General features: G+C 38.1%; 1 long non-coding RNA gene across 5 annotated transcripts; it reads left to right on the top strand.

Moving 5' to 3' along the window:
* The first annotated feature begins 427 nt into the window (after positions 1 to 427).
* LOC116200032 lies at positions 428 to 26322 on the top strand. 5 transcript variants are annotated; one of them, XR_004155646.1, is made up of 6 exons: positions 433 to 1587; positions 1716 to 1755; positions 24106 to 24420; positions 24966 to 25068; positions 25192 to 25710; positions 25852 to 26322. It is a non-coding gene; the product is annotated as an uncharacterized LOC116200032 (long non-coding RNA). The 5 variants fall into 5 exon arrangements; XR_004155645.1 differs by having other exon boundaries at positions 430 to 1587; positions 24106 to 25365; positions 25506 to 25710; XR_004155644.1 differs by having other exon boundaries at positions 431 to 1587; positions 24106 to 25068.

The following is a 26322-nucleotide window of genomic DNA, read 5'->3' as shown; positions in this document are numbered from 1 at the left end:
AACGCATGGACTAAATTGATGTAGCAAGAGGACCAAGTTGATGTAACAATTTCCAATATTTAACACCGTCAATATTCATACTTAACGACAAAATGTCTAAGGACCTTATTGATGTGACAAGGGACCAAACTGATGGTTCATTGGGACCCGATCGATGCACCTAGACCACATAATCACCTAATTGATGCAACCATTGCACTACTTGATGTCCATGCACCATTGATGGACTAAATTAATATAACAATTCAAAACTCAAGGGCATTATTGATGTAACCAAAATATAATGGACTAAATTGATGTAACCTTCAAAAGTTAGGGACAAATTGCCTATTTACTCAAATTGAACCTTGTTTTCTTGCTACATAAAGAATTCACGTGGCATTTGATCCACTGGAATGAATTTTAAAAGGATTAGAATTGATAAAGAATAGAATTTGAGCGGAATAGAATTGAAATTCCTAATTTTTTGTTTGTTTGTTTGGATGAATGAAATAGCAAAACTGAGACTAGAAATTTTATATTTAGTTTGACAGTTATACCCTTATTCTTTTTAATTAAAATAATGAAAATTAAAAAAAAAAACTACTGTTCATCTCCTTCGATGAACAGCGGCATATAGCCATGAGACGGTGATCCCATACCATACATACCACAAGGACTGAAACCGCAAGGATCGAAACCACTCAAATACTCAAGATCCAGACATGCAAGAGACCCGAGAATCGACGAGAATTTCTCCTGTAATCCGAACTCACAATCATAAAAGATGGAGCAGATAACAAGAAATTCGGGATGCACCAGTGAAGAAAATGATGTCGTGAAAGCAAACTAAAAGGGTTGAAATGATTATGGCAGGAGTGACGGGGAACAATGAGTTCGGATTCGGATAAAAACCCTATATTTGACAGACCCTCCCATGGGGGTCGAATCTCACCCATGCCCATGAGCTAATGCCACGACGAGGCCAGATCTGGCCTCCCCATGTCGAGACCGGTTTGGAGAGGTCGGTCGAGCATCGAAAGTTGAGGCAAAGGTGCAACGGTGCGGTGGCGGCGATCGGAAGCGGCGGTAGCAGGCGGCTGTTGTGGGGTTGAGAAGAGTGATGAAAATCGTAAATTTAATGAATAGTGAAGGGCACATTGGGTGTTTCGAGTTTTGGACTTATTCTTGGTGGGTTAGATTCGTTAGAATTCGAAATCTGACCTTTATGGGGAAGTTCTAAATCCGGATCCATACAGAATTGGGCCGGAATTGGATTTCGAATTCTGATCCAAATTAGAAACCAATCGCGGGCTCTCTTATTCTGAAGGAATTGGGCCGGAACCGAATCCGGATTCCGCCCAACCAGACATGCAAAAGGAAATGTTTCATGCGTCGATCTTTCATCGCCGCCAGCCTCTCACCGGTGTCTCCCCGTTCATCGTCTAGCTCTCGCATCTCTCTCTCTCTCTCGCACTGCCTTACGACTCACATTGCTCCCTGTGAGAGCTTGCCTGATTGAAACAAAGTCCGACTCTCACTAACAATCAAAACTCCGTCCACGGCCACCGTCGTTTGGTGACTTCTTCTCAGCAGGTTGATCTACAGGTTCGTCTCTCCCTCACTCTCTCTCTTGGACTCTCTATTTCGCAATTCCTGCCGTCATTTGTACAATTTCTCAGTATCTCACTGAAATCAGAGCTGTACCGACTGGGAATTTTTTTTTTCAAATTCAGGCAAATTTGAAGAGATTGAGCTTCATATATGAAGGTTAAGGTACTAGTTCTGTTGTAGTTCGATTTCTAATTTTTCATGCACTTTAAGTGTTTGTGGAATTGCTTATGCCATGATACTATAATTTGGTTTGATTGCTTTTGCTCTACAGATCTTATTGCATCTTCATGTTATTCGTTTACTTGCTTTTTTTTTTTGGAATGTTCTCCGCAAGAGTATGCTGATAAGTCATTTATGGATTATTTTGCCTGAATATATCTCATGTCGAAAATTCGCTTTAAATCTGGCATATGTGGAACATGTTTTATTCTAATGAAGGTTGAGGAAGTGAATTGCTCGGTTATATATAAGAACATGTGCCTATTAATTTCTCACCTAAAATTGGCCTGAATTATATGGGGAGATAACAAAAGATGAATCTGATTTTGGGGGCTGCTGATTGATATATTTTAGCGGAACGAAAGATGAATTCTCTTTTTCTTTTTTAGAGGTTTGTAATGGCTCACGTTCATGTTTTATTATATCTCCTTCACATTTTTGCTCGGAATTAATGGACTATTGCTCTTGTTTTCATGCTTTTAGTTTTAAAGAAAGGACGTGAAATGGTTGTGGTTAAAGGTTGGATGCAAATGTTAAGATCGAGTGACGCTTACGAGAGGGTGTCAAGAAGTTCATTGAATTTGCTTTTACTAACTCATGTCAAGGTGACAAGATCTTGTGTCCATGCAAGAATTGATGCAATTGCTTGTGGATGAATATGAAAGAAGTATATGACCATTTGGTATGTGATGGATTTGTTGATAATTACATGGAATGGGTATATCATGGGGAAGGTTTAGATGAAGGGGACTCGTATGGTAGTGCTGAAAGATAAGATGAAATAAATAAACGTGATAATATATTTGAAATGGTTCATAATGCATTTGGAGTTTTTGACGAAGTAGGGGCCTCTTATGATAGCGAACAATATCATAGAAATGAGCCCATTAGGGATACTAAGGCTATGTTCACTTATCTTCAATTTAATAATACAATTATTACTTTTTTCATTTTTCTTCAAATTTTTAACCATTTAGTTCAATTTTTAATACTAAATTATCTCGACTATTCATTATTTTTCTCACATTTTCTCATAATTCAACAACACAATCATTAACATCCCAAATAAATATAATTATTTATACTTGAAATGCAGTGGAGTTAAACTCCACTCTATTCACAAACAAAGCCTAAAAAGTTTTATGCCTTGATGGAAGATGCTTAGCAAGTTCTATAAACTCTCATTTCTCGTGAAGTTGTATCATTTGAAGGTGTTGCACGGTTGAAGTAACAGATCATTCGTGGATTTGTTGAAGTTTATTAAAAAGTGCAAAAGGGAAACGTTTTGAGCCAGAGCTAAAGGAGCTCCTAATAATAATGTTATTACACCGATAACAAACCAAAAAGAATAAGATAAATAGTTAATAGTGTGTTTGGTTTTAGAGTTGAGTTGCGTTCATTTTTTATTTTAATTGGTTTGTAATGATTGTGATGTTGAATTATGAGAAAAAGTGTGAAAAAGTAATGAATAGTTGAAAAAAAGTAATGATTGTATTGTTGAATTGTGGAAAAAGTAATGAATAGTTGAGAGAATTTATTATTAAAAATTGAATTGAATAGTTAAAAAAATTGAAAAAAATGAAAATGTAATAATTGTGTTATTAACTTTTGTTGTGTAGTGAGTAGAGTTAAAGTTAGAGTTAAAATCATAAAATCGGTTTGGAAAATTAAACGGTCCATAAAGGAATCTGAAAGGCGAGGCGGATTTGAAGAAGGAAGATGAGGAAGCCAAGTTGAAGCCATGGCGGTTTTTTTTATTTGTTATTCCGGCTCGAAACGGCTTTACGGCGAGAAAAAAAAAACCCATGATGAAGACATTACGGTACGTTTGGTTCACTGGAATGTAATTGATACAAAATATAATAGACATGGATTAGAATAGATAGAGAATAGATTAGACATTTTGATAAAATTTTATTTGTTTGGTTGGAGGAAATAATAAAACTGAGAATTATAATTCTTAAATTTAGTTGGCTGGAATGGAAAGAAGAGAAATACAACAAAAAGACAAAAATACTCCCATGCCAAACTAATAGCCTTCAATATGATAAATAGATAGCTTTAATGATAATTTTTTAAATTAATAAAAAATAAACATTTTAAATAATTAACAAAAGTAATTATTTTAATTAAAGAAAATTTAAATTTAAATTATTAATAAAAGTAATTATTTTAATAAAAATTAATAATAATATTATTATTTTTTAAATTATTAATAATAATTATTAGAAAACATTATTTTAATAAATTAATAAGCATAGTTATTTTAATCATTAATAAAAATTATTCTCTTAATAAAAAATTAATGTAAATTATTAATTAAATAATTAATTATTAATAATTATTTTAATTAGTAATAGAAATTACTATTAGAAGAAAATTTAATATTTTAATTTTTATGAAAATGATATAAATTAATAAAAATAATGATCACTTAAGGGTGGTGCCTCTAATGATAAATAACCTAGCTTAGAACAAACTCCACATAAAATATATTTCGATAAAAAAAACAACACTAAATTAACTGTAAAAGCTTATATACAAAATTGTTACCATGTTTTACACCATAACTAATGTTCTACCCCTAATAATAATAAGAATTAATGCTCAGGGGTGATTAGTTTACAAAACAATTACGTCATTTCTGCACCTATGTACACATTTCAAATGGTATAGGAGCTATACTAATCATAATTCCGACAACACCACCAGCATGGTACATTGCTTCGCTCTATACTTTGACAAAGCATCACTGCCAATTTTACTCCATTCTTCCACCAACACAAAAGGAGCAGTGACACCAAAGAAACTTCATAGCTTCTTTCATTGCACCAGTTATCACACCACTCAAAAGGTAGCTGCAAAAAAAAATACCAAATCACTTTCACAGCTATTATTATTGCAAAAAAGAACTAAACTACTATTTCAACATTAGAGCAATTTTATTTTTACCATAATAGTAAGAGCCCAAAAAACCTCCACGAAGAAGTTCAACTTGTAGTCTTCCTTTAATCATTTGCAAGAAAATCTGGAACCATTTCCAAGTGATCTTCAGGGTCAGTACAAAAAAATAGCAGGACTTCATTCGGATGTTTTTCAGACTTTCGAATGGCCATGCGCACTTGTACTGAAGTAAGGCCATCAACACCACAAAGTGCTCTCAGAAGTCCAAGGAACTTTTATTGAACAATGTCAGAGTGAAAACTCTTTGAGAGCATCACACAAGCTTTTTTCATATCAACTGCCATGGTGTTCACGGCCTCAGAAAATTGTTGATAAGTCAGCTTGATTCTTTTTCCTCTTTCATCTGAAGAAGCACTTCCTGATTCCTCTCTAAGTGGCAGATGAGCACGAGAAATGTCTTCTGATGTGAGGGTATTCGCATTAGTAAATTCATTTTGTTTTGTAAATATCAACCTCAGCTTCTTCATTTGTCATATCTTCAATAATCAACAGCTTGAGCATTCTTTCCAGTAGCTTGATCATTCGCATATATCAAAGATAATCCTTCGAAATGGGGAAAACTTTTAAGTCTAAACGGAGCGGCTTCTTTGTGAGTCTGAAAACAGAAACATGAGAGCGTTAGTAACATCATCAATCTACATATAGATAAATATAACAAGAAATATATTACCGCAAAATAAGCCCCCCAAACATCTTCTTCCGCTGTTACCATTTTACGTGTTGAATCCAATCCAAAGCCTGATGTATTTAGCATCATATCACACATGATAGCCCATTCTTTTTTCAATGTCTTTAGTCGAGATTCAATGTGAGGTCTCACTTTTATACCACAATCTGGCTACTTTTCCCAAAGCATTTTTTCATGTTCTGGCAAGTAGCTCGACTTAAATATTGTGCGGCATTGTGGGTGCCCATATTCCTGAGATTAACCATGCAAGATATAAGGGATGCATCCTCAGCCAGAGTCCATTTTCTTTTGCCTTACTTGGTCACCTGGAAATTAACATAGCTGATCTCCCTTTCATTTTCTATATCAAGGGCATATACATGCTATAAATTGTTGTACAATGATTAAATAATAATATATTCAAGAGCTGTGTTAAGTGAATATATGCATGAAAAATATATATATGTACATATAAAAGGGGAAATAAGAACTTCATAAATTTATAAATACGTGCATTGAAATAGATTCATGACATCATCATAAAAATCAACGGAAGCATCTTAAAATATAATTATGAAATCTACATAATTATTTAGCACAAGTTTATCCACATCGTCTTGAGAAAGCAATCAAAATGCTACATACAAATCCCGAAACAAAAGAAAAACTACTCGTCAAAGTTTACATTAGAACTGCCAGCCACAACATATAACTAAGAAGTCGAGGAGTTTTACTCATTAAACATCTCACTTGCCAACTGCTTCCTCCAATTACTTTAGGCATTTGATGTTTGAATCTCAAAAATATGATCAACATCCTCATTAAGGTTGTCACCAACTATTTCATTTAGTTGGTCTTCCATAGGATTAAAAGCCACCTCTCTCCTAATAAAATTATGAAGTACACAACAAGCAATTATAATTTCATTGTGCACTCTAACATGATAAAATGACGGACTCCTAAGAATGGCCCATCGAATCTTAAGCAAGCCGAAACATCTCTCCATAACATTACGAACATATGCATGTCTCAAATTGAAAAGCTCCTCATCATTTCTCGATTTATGTCCTTGATGCAACTCATTGAGGTGATACCTTTGACCTCTAAAGGGTGTCAAAAATCCGTCACAATTTGTATAACTAGTATTAACGAGATAATAACAACCTATATTAAGAGGGGGGAAAAGCTATATCACTTTGTATGTTATTAAGCTTACCTTTTCATATTCTTAATGTCAAAAAATTATTATACTCTCCAATAGACACAGTAAATTCATGTTCTCTAGAAAGAGCATATCGTAATACTCTCTAATCAGCTGCATAACCCTCCCATCCAGGAAAAACATATGTGAATTGCATATATGGAGTACAAACTCCTAACACATTGGTTGCTATGTCACATTTACAAGTCCTATATCTAGGTTTATCAACTAAAGGAGCTCTGATTTTTATATAAGTCCCGTCTAGAGCACCTAAACAATTCTACAAGAACTAAAATATAGTGTTACCACCATATTAGCTCCCTAATTTGGCATTAGTTTGGCTACCTAAACCACTTCCAACGCTGGTCCAGGGAGTTAGCAGCTATTGGTTGGGGCTTCTTATACAAATGAGCTTGTAGACGTAAAGTTGCTCTGAGAACATTGTGGAAATATCAGCTTACAGTTTTACCCGATCTACCAAACTAGTGTTTAACAACTCGATTCTTGAAATGATGAGCCAAAACATACAAGAACATTGTCACTTGCTCATCAACATTCATATTCCTTATACTTTTCAAATCCCCAATATCTTGAAGCATATGACACAATTTGAAAAATGCATTTCTATACATCCTAAGTTGTTCAGCACAGGTCATGTCATCCGCATCTGCAAGCCTCCTAATATGATCCCTCTTGACATAATAGCTTAACTTGTACGACTTAATGCTTAGCTTAGGGCCATATAGAGCATCTAATTTTAATAATAGGCCCATCAAATTTCTTAATATAGTACAAATTTGAAACACACAGTTAGAACAACGATTTTCCTCTTCTTGCTCTTACTTTGCAAACTCAAGTGAGCCATAACTGCAAAAAGGATTCAAATACACCATATAGTATTGCATAATATCTGGAGCTAGCATATGTAAACAAAGCATGAAAAGTAACAAAGGAGAAAGAACAAGAATTGGCTTGTGTTACACATAAATGAACCAGAGAACAAAAAATTCAGCACAGTGAAGATACAACCTTCAAATGAAAAGAAGAAAAAATGATCAAGATCAAATTTTTAGGTAAACTATGCTGATTGTTATTAAGGAAGATACATTTGTAATGTCTATTTTTGTCCTCCCCTAAAGAAGAGAAAACAATATGTACAGTATCATGACCGGAGAAACAGATACTTGGGAACAATTGAAGCCTCGAGAGCGACAAGGCAGTGGGGGGTCAGCAAAACAAGGATTGAAGGAGTGGCTAATGATGCTGGAGGAAGAAAGATAGTTCTCGAAGAAATTGGATCGATGAGAAGAGAAGATGACTAATAATCCCAACGTCAATTTTGATCTTCAGAGGTTTATCATCGACGATACCACCGTGGATCTCGAGTACTCGGCAGTTTGATTAACTAGATTGACGATCCCAACATCGATCTAGTCTTCGTCAAGGCCATTAGAGGTCTTTGTGCAGATCGTGCTCTAGGGTTTGCTTTGGCTATGATGGAGGATAAAACAAACAATTATGATTTTAGGTTTTCAGCTTTGTAATTGGAGGGTATTTTTGGGTCTTCACCTCTATTCCTGATGAGAGGTTAATGGGGAGTAGCTATTCTCCATGTCCATGGGATGAATGGTTATTCAACATGAACGCTATGGGATGTCCGATTGGGAATTCCTATTCGGCAGAATTGGCTTCCCAAACTAAGAAATGTGTATTTCCGCATGGAAATACGTGGGGAAGGAAAACTGGATTCTAGTGAACCAAACATGCCCTTGGGATTAGAGTACCAAAAAATTCATCCATGTCCAAACAACTGCGTGTTGTTCTAGAAAAAAGATTCAGATCTAGATTCATGTAAACATTGTAGTGAATTAAGAGAAGAAATGGACGGTCTTTAACAATGAAGAAAAGAAAAATCCCTGGCAAGGTCTAGTGGCATTGTCCTTTGTTACCGAGGCTGCAAAGGTTCTATATGTCTCCAAAAACTGCTGAAGCAATGAGATAGCATGTAAAAGGTCGCACTACATACGGTATAATGAGACATCCAGCAGACTCTGAAGCGTGGCAACATTTTGATCAAAACTATTGTGAATTTGCTCTAGAGCCATGTACAGCACTAAGCACAGTACATGGTCGGTAATGCTAGTCACGTATATTTTACCTCCATGGAAGTGCTTAAAGCAAGAAAATCTCATCATGTCCTTACTCATCCCTGGTTCATTGTCTCCTGGAGATAAAATTGATATGTACCTCCAACCATTTATCGAGGATGAAAGAGTTACGGTTCACTAGGGTGGAGACATATGATGTATCAACAGGTAAAACCTTTAAGTTGCATGCGTCACTTTTGTGGACCTGATTTTCCTGCTTATTCAATGTTATCTGGACGGAAAACAAAAGGAAAATATGCATGTCCTTCTTGCCATAAGGATACATGTTCTCGGAGGTTAAAGTACAGCAAAAAGTGTTGTTATATGGGGCATAAGAGATTTCTGCCACTTAACCATAGGTGGCGACATAACCAAAGGTTTTTTAATGGAAATAGAGAATTGAGACCGGTTCTTATTCCTCTAACATGATCAACAATCTCGAAAGATTTGAAGTTTTTCGATAGTAATAACCCTACAAAATGTGAGGAAACGAAAGATAGGAAAGCGTACAGGAAGTGAGGCGGAAGAAGAAAATCTGTCGAAGAAGAAAAGTATTTTCTTTGAGCTCCCATATTGGACGCCACAATTTGGACGTAATCCATATAGAAAAAAGTATTTGTGATATGGTGATAGGGACATTGTTGGCCATTGACAAGAAAACAAAAGATGAATTGAATTCTCGCCTGAAAAAATATGGGCGTAAGGGCTGATCTTCACCCCCATCGAAATTGAACAAAATTGAATGTTGTGGCCTCCTATATGCTTTTCCATGACTAAGGAAGAAGCTGATGTATTTTGTATAATCCTGAAGGGGGTAAAATTCCCTAATATTATGCTTCAAATCTATCAAGAAAGGTGTGTCTTGAAAGTTGCACGATATCAGGATTGATGACCCACGATTACCACATTTTATTGCATGATTTACTCCCTTTAGCTGTTAGAAAAGTGTTGCTAAAAGAAGTTGTATCAGCTTCGAGTAGAATATGCATATTTTTTAAGAGCTTGTGCAACAAAGTGTTAATTGTAAAAAAGCTTGTTCAGTTAGGGTCCCATATAGTTGTAACCCTTTGCCAATCGAAGATGATTTTTCCTCCTTCATTTTTCGATATTATGGTGCACCTACCAATTCATTTAGTAGAGGAGGCCAAGTTTGGTTGCCTAATCCAATACCGATGGATGTACAAGATAGAAAGGTATGCTTGATAATATAAATATATAAATGTATGAAAATAAATAGGTAATTAAAAGCAGTCATATTTGTTTCAAATACATTATTTCTACTTTATAGGTTTTCGATAGCATTGAAGCTTTATGTGCGTAATAAAAGTGGTCAAGAGGGTTCTATTGTAGAGGGGTGCTTGTCAAAAGAATGCTTAAATTTTTGCTCCAAGTGCTTGAATGAGTTTGGCCCCCATGTTCGAAATGATTCTGACATATCGAGCTTGTCGATTTTCTCACAAAAGGTCGATCCATTAGGAAGAGGTGAGCTTTTGACACTGGACAAGTACTTGGTAGATTAGGCCCGTCGATATGTCCTGTTCAATTGCGAAGAGATTTTTTCTTATCTGCGGTAAGTTGAAAGTAAATGTTTATGTCACTTTGCATATCTTTTTTACTAATTAGAAAAGGCAGGCATGGAACATGAGGTAAGTTAAGTGGGAATCAAACCTGGGCTGAAGCACAAGCACATAGTCAAGATTTTCGCCTCTTGGTTTCGTGATCGTGTTCAACAGGATCAAGTTTGTGAGGATATTTTATGGTTATCATGAGGCCCAAATGAGCTTGCTAGGGAATTGAAATCAATGGTTGAGAAAATTGGAACGATCCAACTCTAACTTCATCATGATGATTAACTCAGTAAATATACTGCGTAGTCTTACATAAAAAGGAAACCATAAAATATTATAATGCTAATATCTAAGACTACCAAATATATTGACTATTAAATATACAAGATCCCTAATATATAACTGTACAATTCGAAATATCCATAATACTCTCCTTCAAGTTGAAGCATGAGGGTTGCTATGCCCAACTTGGAGAGGATGAAGTGGAAGCGATCTTGACCCAATGCCTTTGTGAAGATATCTGCCAATTGAAATCTTGTAGGCAAATAGTTGGTAGTCACGACACATGATTTGAGATGCTCATGAACGAAATGACAATCGATCTCAATGTGCTTTGTTCATTCATGAAAGACAAGATTAGATGCAATGTGTAGTGCAGCTTGATTATCGCAGAATAATCGAGTTGGTGCGATCATCTGTACCCCAAGGGAAGAAAGAAGATTTCGCAACCCGATAATCTCACTAACAGTTGCTATCATTGCTCAATACTTTGCTTCAGCATATGAGCGAAAGACTGTGGTTTGTTTCTTCATTTTCCATGAAACTAGATAGCCTCCAAGCATAATAAAATAACCCCTAATAGAACGGCGGATCAAGGGGCAACTTGCCAAATTCGAATCACAAAAGGCTTCAAGCTCGAGAGAGGTAGGCAGAAAAATCCCTTAACCGGGAGATTGCTTCAAGTAACGAAGTACCTGCATAGCAGCATCCCAATGGTCATGGCGTGACTCATGCATAAACTATGCCAAAATATGAAGGGAATAACTGATTTCTGGCCTTGTGATTGTCAGATATATAAGCCTTCCAATTAGACACATGTACTTAGCTGGATCCTATAACAAATCACTAGAACTCGTGGATAGTTGATGACGCTACTCCATGGAAAAAGGTGATGGTAGCGATGCCGACATAACACACTCAGTCAAGATGTCAAGAACATACTTTCGTTCATTGATAAAAAGACTAGAATTCAGCTTAGTGACTTCAATGCCAAGAAAATATTCAGGGCCCCAAGTCCTTTATGCGGAAGAACTTATCCATATAGCCTTTAAAGGAGTCACAGTGGCTAGGACTATTGACAACTATGATTAAATCATCCACATAAACCAACATGCCAAGGAAGATGTTACCTCGATTAAAGGTAAAAAGAGAATGATTTGCACCTGATTGAATAAACTCATATTGTCAAAGTGCGTCAGCGAACTTCGAGAACTAATTCATCGATGCTTGACGAAGTCCATATAAAGAGTTGCAGAGCTTACACAGACTTCCGTTCTTCGAAGTGGAGAAATCCGAAGGTAGTTGCATGAAAACTTCCTCGTCTAAGTTCCCGTGCAAAAAGGCGTTATTTATCCATTTGATGAATTTGTCACTCCTTTGCTACTGCTACTGTCAATGAACATCGCACATTTACTAACTTGACCATTGGTGCAAAAGTCTCATGATAGTTAATTCCCTCTATCTAGGTGAAGCCCTTTACAACTAGTCGGGCCTTATAATACTCTATACTTCCATCGGCTCAACGCTTCACCTTGTACACCCATTTAAAGCTGATAGAGTTGTTTACCAGGATGAAGTTGTTCAATTGTCCAAGTTTTATTCAATTCAAGAGTGCGAATTTCTTCTGCCATTGCAATTCTCCATCTTCAATATTGGACAGCCTCCCGATAAGATGTGGGCTCTCTGTCAGAATCAATTCCAGCTAGGAATAATTTGTGTTGATTAGAGATACTCGGATAATCAACAAATCTTTCAATAAGATAGGACATACCTGAGGAGTCGGAGGAGATGGATGATTCAGGAAAATGGGTCTCATGGCGGGCAATGTGAACAATGAAGTCTTTGAAATGTTTGGGAAGACTAGAAACCCGTTCATATCGCCGCAAAGTCACTTTTGGCGAGACATTATTCTTATCCATGTTGGATACTTGTTTATTCTTGTCGCTATCTTCCATATTCGACTCTAAATTCCCCCAGAAAACATCCGTTTTAGGCGAGTTTCCCATTTCTCCCAATGCTGACCCACTCCCCCTCGCTTCCTGACTTTAGCCAACGTGTTCCTCTACTAGGCCTATATCCAAAAAAGATGGGCTGGACTGGACCCATCTCCGTCGTTCGGCCTTTCTTCTGTCTCTGGGCTTGGCTGCTGCTGTCGTCTGGGGCTGGAATTGTTTCATTTTCCAGCTCGTTTGGACCGGCTCGGGCTGATTTGTTTTTATGGTGACCCACTAAATCGGTCCGTTTGCCATGTGTTAGGCTTAGATTCTTGATAAGGACATTGGAAAGTGGCAAGCAAAGCTTAATCCAAAAACAGCGAGCTGTCTCTTCTTTGTTGTTTTGGTTCTCCATTTTCTGTGGCAAAAGGAAAAATTGTCTCGCAAAATCGAACATCGCATGGTACGAACATTTGTCGATTCTTCAAATCATAAAGTCGCAAACCCTTCTTCCAATGGGGATATCCGATAAAAATACACTTCCGAGACCTTGCCCCGAATTTATCCTTGGTCCGTATGTGAGCATAACATAACGACCCAAAGACTCGTAAATTCGAGTAGCTAAGTGGTTTGCCGAAAAGTACCTCATGTGGGCTTTTGTTGTCAAGCAAAGGCAACGAGGTGAAATTTATCAAGTGAACGGCAGTCGAGACACACTCGCCCCAGATCCATGTCGGTAACAAGGCTTGAAACATGAGTGCTCAAGCTACATTAAGAATATACCGATGCTTCCTTTCAACCCGGCCATTCTGCTGTGGCGTATCCGTACAAAATGTCTGATGTACGATGCCATGTGTAGATAAAAAATCTTGTAGCTCCCTTGACAAGAACTCCATCCTATTATCACTTATCAGAATTTTAATCGTGCGATCAAATTGATTCTTGATTAAATTGTAAAAATTAATGATAAATTGTTGAGTTTCAGATTTTTCTCATAGCAGATATAACCATACACCTCGACTAAAATCGTCAACAATAGTCAAGAAATAGTTTGCCTCACGGCTAGCTTTAATTCTATATGTCCCCACAAATCACAATGTATCAACTGAAATGAGTATTCAGCTTTATTCATACTTAAATGAAATTGTGAAGACATGCATCACACTTCTTTTTACTACTATCTCCAAAATTCAAGTCAATACCATTAAACTTTATTTTGCAAGATAGATGGCTGAGCCTTTGATGCTAGATATCTACGGATTCCTCTACGACTGCCTGACATATTAGCGGTGCGGTGGCCATTCGCCTTAGATAATAGACCCTCCCTCGAAGTTCATCCACTCCAAGCGTCTTCCTCGAGGTGTGGTCCTAAATAACACATAAATTAGAGCAAAACGTCACATAACAATTCATCTCCTTTGATAATTGAGCAATTGAAATCAGATTGCAATTGAAAATGGGCACATAAAACATGTCAATAATCTCAATAGACTTTGCAATCATCACAGTTCCTATTTTGGTGGCTTCTACCATGCCCCCATTAGGGTTATAAACAGGTGCGCCGCCCCTAATTAGAAGAGATGTCGAAAAATTCTCAAGACACCTCGTCATATACCTCGAAGCTCCCGTGTCCAAAATCCATTCATTCTGCAAAGTTGCAAAATTAAATTCATTACTAACAAGTCGATGAGGATCCATGGTGTCCTATGAAAGCATGGTCAGCAATCGTTGGAATTGTTCATCGGGGAGAGCCTCCAGACGTTCAGCCCATGATCCATTCGCTTACACGGTTTGAACCATCTTTGCTCGGTCTAGGCCTCACTAGACTTGGGCCTTCCCTCGCGGCCCACTGCTTTGTTTGGCCTATCCCTATCTTGGCCCCTTTCCCGCACTGGACTTGGACTTCAAGTGCCAAGATGGACAACCAAATAAGGCCTAACAAGAATTCTTCGAGTGGCCCATCATGCCACAGTGAGTGCAGGTTGGTCTTCCCTTCGAATAGCGTTGCAACCTGTTGGTTCCCGCATTCCCTTGCTCTATTTCTCCTTTTACTAGAAAAACTGCCGATTCAGGGACAAATTCTTGAGAATGTGTGACCAGCTTCTGTCGTTCCTCATTCGCAACCATCTTATAAACCTTATTTAGGTTTGGCATCAACTCAATACTGACGATGGTGGACCAAATTGTATTAAACTCGAAGGTAAGTCCCATGAGGAACTGGAATGATTTCTCTGTTTGTCGTTGTGCTGCAATCGTGGCACTTGCTCTGCAGCTGCGACCCAGATGTTCAAGATAAAACTCTAGCTCATCCGACAACAATTTCAGTTTGGCATAATAATTTGACCAATTAATCCTTCTTACTTGAGGAGGCAGATGTCGATCTTGCTCTGGAAAACCCAAGATTGATTACCCTCAGGGGTATTTCTCCTTGAGATCATCCCACGGGCTTTTTACGTCTACTGCATACGCAATCGTGGCCTGCAAACTTCCTTCCATGGTGTTGAACATCCATGCTAAGAGCGTAGAATTGCATCTATCCCATCTTTCTCTTAGAGGATCAACCTATCCCGGTTTCTCAAGAGAATCGTCGATGAAAGGTAATTTGGTCCATACCCGAAATGCAATTAACATGGCACGTGACCATGTGAAGTAATCATCGCCTTTGAGAGTGCTCCCGATTACTTAAACTCCCGTGCTATCCGACAATGTGATGCGATATACTGGTGGAATCTCCATGCTCCTTACTGAGCCGTCCCTTGTCTTCTTGTCCTTGGACGAGCCAGTGTCCGTCCTTGGACTCCATCACTGACATTAGACATCTCGTAGTCGAAAAAGTTTCAATCGATCTAGGAGCGTAGGCACTCTAATACCATGAGAAGATTGGAACAATCCAACTCGAACTTCATTATGACGATTAACTCAGTAAATAGACTATGTAGTCTTATATAAAAAGGAAACCAATTAATATTCTAGGGCTAATATCTAAGACTACCAAATATATTGACTATTAAATATACAAGATCCCTAATATACAACTGTACAATTCGAAATATCCATAATAATGGTTGTAAATTTTACCCCAAGAACTGTGAGGATTCTAAACAAACTCAAAGTAGTGGAGATGTCATGATTGCGGAGACATGCTTGGCAAGTGCTAGAGATAAAAATCCAATTTCAAGAAATGTTACCTTTTCTGGAGTCTTGGATGAATTAATTGAGTTAGATTATGAGGATGGTAGAAAGGTAGTATCATTGAAAGGTAATAGGGTTCATCCAAGAAGAATAAAGAAGGATGATTTTGGAAATATATTGGTGAATTTGAGTCGGTTGACAAGCAAGGATGATCTATTTGTGCTACCATCTCAAATAAAAGCAAGTATATTATGTTGGCATGGTGTTGTTCGAGTGGTGCCTAGGGACTGGTATGATATGGGGGTAAACTTGGATCCCTAATTGATGGAAAAAGACACACTAGTTGATAACTATGGATCCTTGTTAGAAGAAATCGAAATCCCTATTGAAGGAAATGCTAGTTGGGTTAGAAACGATGTGGACAGATTAACAAATAGATGGATCTTTAGATGAAATAATTCGAAAAACTTAGATTTGTTTTTTGTAATAAGGTATATCACTAACTCATAAGTTTCAATTATGGTTAAATCAATTTAGGAAAGAGAGAATAATGCAATTATAGAAAAAGGAAAGTTGGCATGGGATTAAAGCTCCCATCATCATCAAAACTCAATGCAATAAAATTAAGTAGGAAAAAAAAACTAAAAGGGACATCACAATCCTTCATTAGGAGGACCGTGTTTTCCATTTCTCCACTCGAGTGAGAAGTATAGAGAACAAAAAAGAAGTCCTTCAAATCCCAAATGAACTAGAAAAGTGGAGAAGAAAAAATTCTTTTAAAATTGCTCCACTTTTTGATAGGTAAATATGTTTTTTTATCATTTTGAAAAAAAATTCTAAATAATTGGATTATTTTTATAGGAGATTCTTCAAAAGTAAAGACGGCCTCAATCTTTGATTAGGCAGGTCCTCTAGCTTGTCCACCTTCCTCGTGGCATATCCTTAAGTATAGAGCCATAATTTTTTCTCATGCATCACAATTTACCACCTTTTTATCTACAAAATAATTATGGATATTTTAAATTGTATAGTTGTATATTAGGAAATCATGTATATTTGCTATTCAATATTTTTTGTAGCCATAAATATTAGGCCTAGAATATTTCTCGGTTTCCTTTTCATGTAATACTAGACATGCTATTTATTGGTTAATCGACATAATGAAGAATGAGTTGGATTGTTCCAATCTTATCATGGTATCAGAGCGCTTACGCTCCTAGACCGATTGAAATTTTCTGACTTCAAAACATCAGATGTTAATGATGATGAGAAGATTCCGAGACTAGACTCTAACTCATCTAAGAGTAAGGAGGCAGAGGACAACTCAGTGAGGAATATGGAGGTCCCGCTAATATATTGCCTTACGTCGTCAGATAGCATGGGAGCCCAAGTAATCGGGTGCACTCTCAACGGCGACAACTACTTGACTTGGTCACTGGTCATGTTAATTGCACTTTGGGCAAGGAACAAGCTGTCGTTCATTAGTGGGTCTCTCGTGAAATTGGGAGATGACAATCCCCTTAGAGAAAGGTAAGAAAGGTGAAACTCTACGATCTTGGCGTTAATGTTTAATACCATGGAAGGAAGTCTTCAGGCCACTATCGCATATGCCGTGGATGCCAAGAGCTTGTAGGACAATCTCAAGGAGAGATATTCCGAGGGCAATCAATCTATGGTTTTTCAAATCAAGACCGAAATCAGCCTTCTCAAGCAAGAAGGGCTGAGCATTCGGGATTACTACAATAAATTGAAATTGTTATGGGATGAGCTAGAGTTCTACTTGGAACACCTTGGTTGTAGCTGCGGGGCAAGTGCCACGATTGTAGCACAGCGAGAGTTGGAGAAATGTTTCTAGTTTCTCATGGGATTCACCCCGGAATTTAACACGATTGGTCCACCATTCTCAGTGTTGAGCCGATGCCAAGAATCAGAAGTTGGTCTCACGTGCTCGAGAATCAGTCCTTAAATCGGCTGTCTTTCTCGCCAAGGAAGAAACATAGTACAGGCGAGGAGGAAACAGTAATTCCAGAGCTTTTCAAAGGAGAAGCCAATCTGCAATCATTGTGGAAAAATAGGCCACATGAGGAATTGTTGTTGGGCTCTCATTGGATACCCATCTTGGCACTCCAAATCCAAACCCAATGTAGGAAAAGGGCCCGGACATGGACATGCTAGGTAGAACAGTGGACCACAAGTGAGAGCCCAATTCCAACGAGGCCCAGACCGAGCAAATGCAGTCCAGACGGGCCAAGGGAATGGATCACGGGCTTAATGTTTGGAGGCCCTTCTTGATCAGAAATTTCAACGATTGTTGTTCATGCTCTCACAGGACACCATGGATCCAAACCGGCTTGTTGGTAATGAATTTAATTTTGTAGTTTTGCAGGATGAATGGATTTTTGACACAGAAGCTTCGAGACACATGACAGGGTGTCTTGAAAATTTTTCAAGATCGGTTCCAATCAAGGGCAGAGCACCAGTATTTAACCCTGACGGGGGCATGGTATAAGCCAACCGAATGGGAAATGTGATGGTTGCAGACTTGATGGAAATTACTGATGTGCTCTATGTGCCCACTTTTAATTGCAATCTAATTTCCATTGCACAATTATCAAAATAGATGAACTGTTACATGGCATTCTACTACAATTTATGTGTTATTCAGGATCGCACCTCGAGGAAGATCCTTGGAGTGGGTGAATTTCGAGGGGAGTCTATTATCTGAGGCGAGTGGCCACCGTACTGCAAATATGTCAAGCAATCATAGAGGAATATGCGAACATATGGCATCAGAGGCTCGGTCATCCATCTCGCACGATGAAATTGAATGGTATTAATTTGGATTTTGGCGAAAGAAGTAATTGGGAGTGTGATATATGCCTTAGAGTGAAGCAGACACCCTCATAATTTCACTTGAGTATGAATAAAATTGAGTACCCATTTCAACTAATACACTGTGATTTGTGAGGGCCATAAAAAATTAAGGTTAGTTATGGAGCCAATTATTTCTTAACCATTGTTGACAACTTTAGTCGAGGTGTGTGGTTATATCTACTGCAAGAAAAATCTAAAGCTTGGCGGTTTATCATTGATCTTTACAAGTTAATTAAAAATCAATTTGATCGCACAATTAAAATTCTAAGAAGTGATAATGTGAGAGTTTATCAAGGGAGCTACAAGATTTTTTCTCTACACATGGCATTGTACACCAGAAGTCTTGTACAGATACGTCGCAGCAGAGTGACAAGGTTGAAAGGAAGCATCGGCATATCCTCAATGTTGCTCGGGCACTCATGCGTTAGGCCTCGTTACCAACAAGGTTCTGGGATGAATGTGTGTCAACTGTCGTTCACTTGATAAATATCACCCCATCGTCTTTAGTTGACAACAAAAGCCCACACGAGGTACTTTTCGGCAAACCACCTAGCTACTCGAATTTGTGAGTCTTTGGGTCATTATGTTATTCTCACACACGGACTAAGGATAAATTCAAATCATGGTATCATAAATGTATTTTTATCGTATATCCCCATGGGAAGAAGGGTTGGCGGCTTTATGACTTGAAGAATCGACAAATATTTGTGTCGAGAGATGTTCATTTTTGTGAGACAATTTTTCCCTTAACCGCGAAAAATGCAAAACCGAAGCAAATGAGACAAGGGGGTCTACTGTTTTTCAATGAGGCTTTGCCTACCAACTCTTATGAGGAGTTCGAACTCGACACGCGGTAGCCCAGCAAGCCTAGAAAGGCCCAATGATAGAGATGGTTTTAGTCCAGCCCAACTATTTTTCGAAACTGGGCAGACAGGAGAACACACGGGCCAAAACTAGAAAAGAAAGGAAGAGTGTGAGGCCCAGAAACGGGGCCAGTCCAGATCAGAAGATTTCAGAGACAAGCCGAACAGAGGAGGATTTGCGTCATAAACTGGAAGTGAGGGGGAGTGGCTCGGCAAAACATATGGGCCGAAATCTGGAGGAGAGAGGGAGTTAGCCACTATTGGAAGACTCGCCTAAAACGGATTCTTGCTTGGAAAATTCAAATTTGAATCGGGGAGAATAATGACGAAAAAAAGCAAGTACTAAGCATGGATAAGAAGGATGTCTTACTAGAAGTGAATTTGCGGCAATCAAAGCGGTTATCTCTGATCATCACAAAGTATTCATAACTGCAATTGATTCTGACAGAGAGCCCACATCATATCAGGAGGTCGTCCAAGATCAAAGATGAAGAATAGCAATGGCAAATGAAATTTGCGCACCAGAATTGAATAAAACGTGAATAATTGACCAGCTTCCTCCTGGTAAACATCCTATTGGATGCAAGTTGGTGTATAAGGTGAAATGTCGGGCTGATGGAAGCACAGAACATTATGAGGCTCGATTAGTTGCAAGGGGCTTTACACAGGTGGAGGGAGTAGACTATCATGAGACTTTTGCACCAGTAGCCAAGCTGGTAATCGTGCGTATGCCTATTGACAGTTGCAATAGCAAGGGAATGGCAAATCCATCAGATGGACATCAATAACGCCTTTTTGCACGGGGACTTAGACGAGGAAGTTTACATGGAATTACGTCCGGTTTCTCTACTTCGAGGAACGGGAATGTTTGTAGGCTCTTCAAATCTTTATATAGACTACGTCAAGCATCAAGGAATTGGTTCTCGAAGTTTGCCGATGCACTCTGACAATATGGGTTCATTCAATTAGGCGCGGATCATTCACTCTTTACTTTTACTCGAGGTACCATCTTTCTTGGCATATTGGTTTATGTAGATGATTTAATCATAGTGGGCAACAGTGCTAGCCACTATGATTCTTTTTCAAGGGTTATCGGGATAAGTGCTTTCACGTGAAGGACTTAGGGCCCTTGAAATTTTTTCTTGCCATTGAAGTCACCAAAATGGACTTTGGACATTTTTCTAAGTCAATGAAAGTATGTTCTTGATATTTTGACCGAGTGTGGTATATTGGCATTGCGTCCATCACCTTTTCCCATGAAGCAGGATCATCGATTGTCCACGAGTTTTAGTGACTTATTATCAGATTATGCTAAGTATAGACATCTGATTGGGAGGCTTATTTATCTGACCATCACCAGGCCAGAAATTAGCTATTCTCTCCATATTTTGGCACAGTATATGCAAGAATCACGCTAAGACCATTGGGATACTGCTATGCGAGTTCTTCGATACTTGAAGCAATCTCTTGGTCAGGGGATTTTCCTGCGACCTACCTCACTCGAGCTTGAAGCTTTTTGTGATTCGAATTGGGCAAGTTGTCCTTTGACCCTCTTGTTATTTCATTATGCTTGGAGGCTATCCGGTCTCATGAAAATGAAGAAACAAACCACAGTCTCACGCTCATCTACCGAAGCAAAGTATTGAGCAATGGCGGCAACTGTTAGTGAAGTCATCTAGTGACAAAGTCTTCTTTCTTCTCTTGGAGTACATATGACTACACCAACTCAGTTATTATGTGACAATCAAGTCGCGTTGCATATTACAGCTAATCCTGTATTTCATGAACGAACAAAGCACATTGAGATAGATTGTCATTTCGTTCATGAGCATCTCAAGTAAGGTGTCGTGACTACCGACTATTTGCTTACAAGACTTCAACTAGCAAATATCTTCACAAAGGCTCTGGTCGAGATCGCTTCCGCTTCATTCTTCGCAATCTTCATCCTCCAACTTGAGGGGGAGTATTATGGATATTTTAGATTGAATAGTTGTATATTACGGAATCCTATATATTTGCTATTCGATATTTTTGGCAGCCATAGATATTAGGCCTAGAATATTTCTTGGTTTCCTTTTCATGTAATATTGGACATGCTATTTATTGGTTAATCGACATAATGAAGAATGAGTTGGATTGTTCCAATATTATTAGGAATAATAGTTTTTGAATGCTTAGGATTGCGCTGTGGTTGGTTCTATCGACAAACATATCAGCTCCGATTCCCATATAGAAATTGGAAATGGAATTCGACGAAGCTTATGTGTAGCAACTGCCCAATCAAGGGAAGCCCTTATGTTCTTTTAGAGATTTTGATACGCTTTTGATCCTAGTGCTGCTACATCGAAGATTAGTGAATTTGCTATCTATACTCTAGGGGTGATGGCTTCTCTACTTGGGACTGATGAAATATGTTCGGGAAACTACCTAACAAGTGGTCTCAAATATTCAAATATCTCTACGATTTTTTTTATGTTAATTAATGGAATTTCCCTTTGACAAAAAGATTAGTGGCTGTTATTGTGCTTGGTGCAATTAGGAGTTATGCTGAACACTTAACCTAAAGTACTAATCACTTGAACTAAAAGTATTAAATGTGTTAACATGACCCCTTTGTCATGTTAATCATGTTATTTCTCATAAACTCCACTCTCCATTGCAACTCAAATGGTTTGACAGTTGTAGTGGAAAATACTAGGAAATTATCAAGTAAAATACTAAAAATGCGAGTAAAGATTACTTCAAATTATGAGTAATTTGTTTTAAAATTGGTGCAACTTACTTCTCTATTTAGTAATTTACTAAAAGTCCAAGTAACTTACTAGATATTTTAGTAATTTACTTGATTGTATGGTGTCACCGACTGTATCATAGGCCTTCAGAGAAAATACATATTATGTCACTTTGGTACATGACTGGAATTGGGAAATACAATGCCCCATATAGGGTTGGCTAGGATGTTCAAATAGAGTCAGTTTTCAAGCCCGACGGTCGTTTCGACCACTATAAGTTTGATCAAGGCCGGGACCAGGTCATTCTTGAGTGCGGTTACCTCATGCGCTCCCGCGTAATGATAACTTACAAAGGAGATGGGGTATTTACCATTGAATAGAAGATGCATGGACGCAGACCCTATCCCAAATGACCCATTCCTTCGACAGCCATGCGAGGAAGACGCCCTTATCCATGACCCATCTCGATGACCCCACCCCATTATCCCCATCCTGCCTATGTATACGATGATATGTGTTTGTGTTCTTCTGTCGGTGTTTCTTTGGTCCCTTTTTTATCATTTTTTTGACGTTGTACGGTCCTACTGTTGGTCCATCCACTGTATCCACATCACTTTGAATGCTGATTTACGATGTACTTCTTAGTTAATGTATTGTTCTTTTTAATTTAATCTAAACATCATTTCGGTTAAACGACGCTCCATTTGAAAATGAAATTTTAAGAATAATCTACTCAACATCAATCTACGATAGCAGCCCCGACTATTCTCTTTTCTTTTCAATTTTATTTTTTTCGTACACACCAAACAAGTAAGGCCAAGAAAAGTGAATGAAAGAATCTTAGTTAGGGGGAAAAAAACACAAACACCAACCAAGGTGCTGGAGAGGCGCAAACTCCGCACAAGAGATAAAAATTGATGTGCCTCTCCAGTGGGGCTACTTTTGGTCCTATGCTTCCTTCTTTATCCTTTCCTTATTTTTCCATAAGATAAGTAAAAAACGACACAAAAGCAAGAAAAACAGGACGCCATTTAGTCGAACTCGAGGCCGCTTGTTAAATAGCAAGGTGCCTTGCAAACTACACCATCACCATCTATGTTTCTGCAGTATATTATTTAAGAAGAGTAAATTGACAAATTGGTCCTCTATAGATGCATGTTACATCAAATCCGACCTCAAGAAATTTTTTATATCAAATTGAACCTTGAGAGATTAAGTGTACATCAAATTAAATCTCGAGAGGTTAAGTGTACATCAAATCCGACCTCAAGAAATTTTTTATATCAAATTAAACCTTGAAAGATTAAGTGTACATCAAATCCGACATTCCGTCAGAATGCCGTCCAAAATGGAAGAAAAAATCTAATTTGACATTCAACAGCTAATGTGGAATTGTTTGATTGTTTTCTTCTATTTTTTTTTTATTATTCCCCATTTATGTCTGGTTTAAAAAGGTATTTCTTACAATTTCTTCACATTTCAATCGGAAGAGGGATTTGAAGTACACTTAATCTCTCAAGATCCAATTTGACGTATAAAAATTCTTGAGGTTGGATTTAATGTACATTTAATCTCTTAAGGTTCAATTTGATATAAAAAATTTCTTGAGGTCGGATTTGATGTACACTTGATCTCTCGAGATTCAATTTGATGTAAAAAATTTCTTGAAGTCAGATTTGATGTAACATGCATATTTAGAGGACCAATTTGTCAATTTACTCTATTTAAGAATGTCTTATCATAAATGAGAGAACAGGGACATGTGGTAGCATATATTCCACGCGTACTCTGTAGTTTATGTATGTATGTATATATATATATATATCTGTGCGTGTGCATATGTATGGGGATTAAACAAGATGCTGCATTGGAGCACAACCACCATCATACTGTTGTCAATTTGCTCTAAAAGATTCTGACCACTGTTCTCAGATGACCAGACGGCCACTGTGCGAGAGAACTCATTCAGCAAAGCTATATGGGGCAGTGTGCTTTGCTTAAATGACCATCCATCAATGTGATTTGTCGGCTGTCCACATTTCCAATAACTGATCACGTCGTAGTGCTTATACATATGGTTATCTTCGAGGCGGCAGTGCTCCTGAAAAAGTACCAACCAACCTGCATGGGTGCTTCTTTTAGATCATGCCTGGAAGATTATCGAGAACAGCAACCATCTGAGTTGTGAATTAGCTCAGAGCGAATCTCCCTGCTGTGCAGCTTATATTCCCATGGAAAATCCATACAGTAAGTTGTACAAACCTTTATGTGTAGGACTGAATCAGTGTTGGAGCAGTTGAGTTGCATAGTCTTGTTTTGAGCTGCTAACATCAGCATGAGCTGACCACATCAATCAGAAAGCATTACTACTCACGGTTCACTTATATCTGTGAAATCGGACCAAATAATAGTCCTCTGTATAGACAACTCCCTTTAAAGCAGAAGTTATTCCGAATAAGAGATAGTAGTCTGTACATTAAAGGTGCGTCGATAAGTGTGAATTGTCAAGTATGTCAGTAGTTTGTCTAGTGGTTTCAACAGACAATGTCTTGTAATGACAACTATATGTATAGATGTATCTATTTTATAAAAAGAAAAGTTTCTTTCGTCGGTGCTCATTGATTCAGCTACGAACCAATTTCCCTATCAGTGGCTGCACAGACTACTAACCACATGTATGCTTAGCAAACACCTAAAGGAAATCAGCCACATGTGAAGAAATTTACTATGTAAGCCAGTCATATTATGGTTAGTAGGGGTCACTCTTAACTTAACACATTCTTCTTCCATAGCACTAGTGATTGCTATCCAATCAATATGACTTCTGTTGGTGCTGCACCCGGACCTTCTTCCTCCAAGTATCTTATCGTGGTCCCCAAGAGGCACAAGCATATGGTAATTATAGTGCAACTTCTTTTGTCCAACATATGTCTTATATTTGGAGTAGTGGTTCTATGATTGCCTTATTTGTCATTTCATACATATATATGTATCGTGAACTGCCCAAACCATTCGCAGACAGCTATGCTGAACATCTTAATAAGGAGCCGAATGACCCAGTTCCATCGAGATGGGTGTATGGTGCACTTTACTTGAGTAAGGGATAATCATATGTTGTGCAAGAACTATAGCTTCGGGAAGGTCAGCATTGCTTCTTGAGATAATGGATGGAGACTCAATTGCACTTACGGCGTACGTTGAAAAGATTTCAATTGCTCGTCAAGTGAATGCATGTACTTCTTTATTCCACAATTCCTTATTACATATAAGTCGAAAGCTTCGATAATGGAAATGGTTACTGATGACACATTTTAGGTATTTCAATTGTTCAGATTTCCTCGTATCCATCCGATGTGTCATCCCATTTTGGCAATTGTGCTAGTCATGCTGAACATAGCGGTAGTGGTCAGTGTCGAAGCCTTGCTCGTGATGAGGAAGATTCCACTGGCATCGAACAGTAGATTTTTTTTCGGCTATTTTGATGGCAGACCTTTCCTCACATTCACCCATGGCGCATATGCTCAGGCTTGGGCCTTGGTTAGTACATTTAAATTTATGTAACTGCCGATCATTTCGAAGTTTTCTTTTCTGGTCTTCTATCCTTTTTCATTTTTTTTTTTTAAAAAATTTTACTTTTTTCCTTCATGACATCCTATTAATGTTTGCTTGGGAATGTAGGCTGGGCCACTTTCACTGGGTCCACATCGACGATGTATATGGCCGATTCAGCTTGAAGGTCAATGTGATGTTACAGTACAACGATGACGAACAGTTGGCCCGAGTGGACTTTGCCGATGGCTGGGAGAGTCGTGGTTGCGCATGGTTATCACTGTGGGCGTTGTATTGATAAGATACCATGGGGAAGGTATTTTCACCATTCAAGATAGGATCCTTTGATCATGTCTAGTCAGACCTTCTAGTTGCGAAAACCACTTCCAGGCCGGACCCGTCCCCAATAACCCATCACGTATGCATGTCTTAGGAAAAGTTCATTCTTTGAGTTGTTGGTGTTATTTATGTGTTTCTGCATGGCGTTTTATGGACTTATTCAAGTTGGCGGTTTGATTCTTCAGTTTCAGTTCAGTTGATATAGTGTAATGCCCACGTTTGCAATCATTTATACAGAAGGCTGAGAAACAAATTGCCAAG

This window comes from Punica granatum, chromosome 3 (assembly GCF_007655135.1).
Source record: "Punica granatum isolate Tunisia-2019 chromosome 3, ASM765513v2, whole genome shotgun sequence".
Classification (NCBI taxonomy): domain Eukaryota; kingdom Viridiplantae; phylum Streptophyta; class Magnoliopsida; order Myrtales; family Lythraceae; genus Punica; species Punica granatum.
This window is presented reverse-complemented; position numbering and strand designations above follow the sequence as displayed.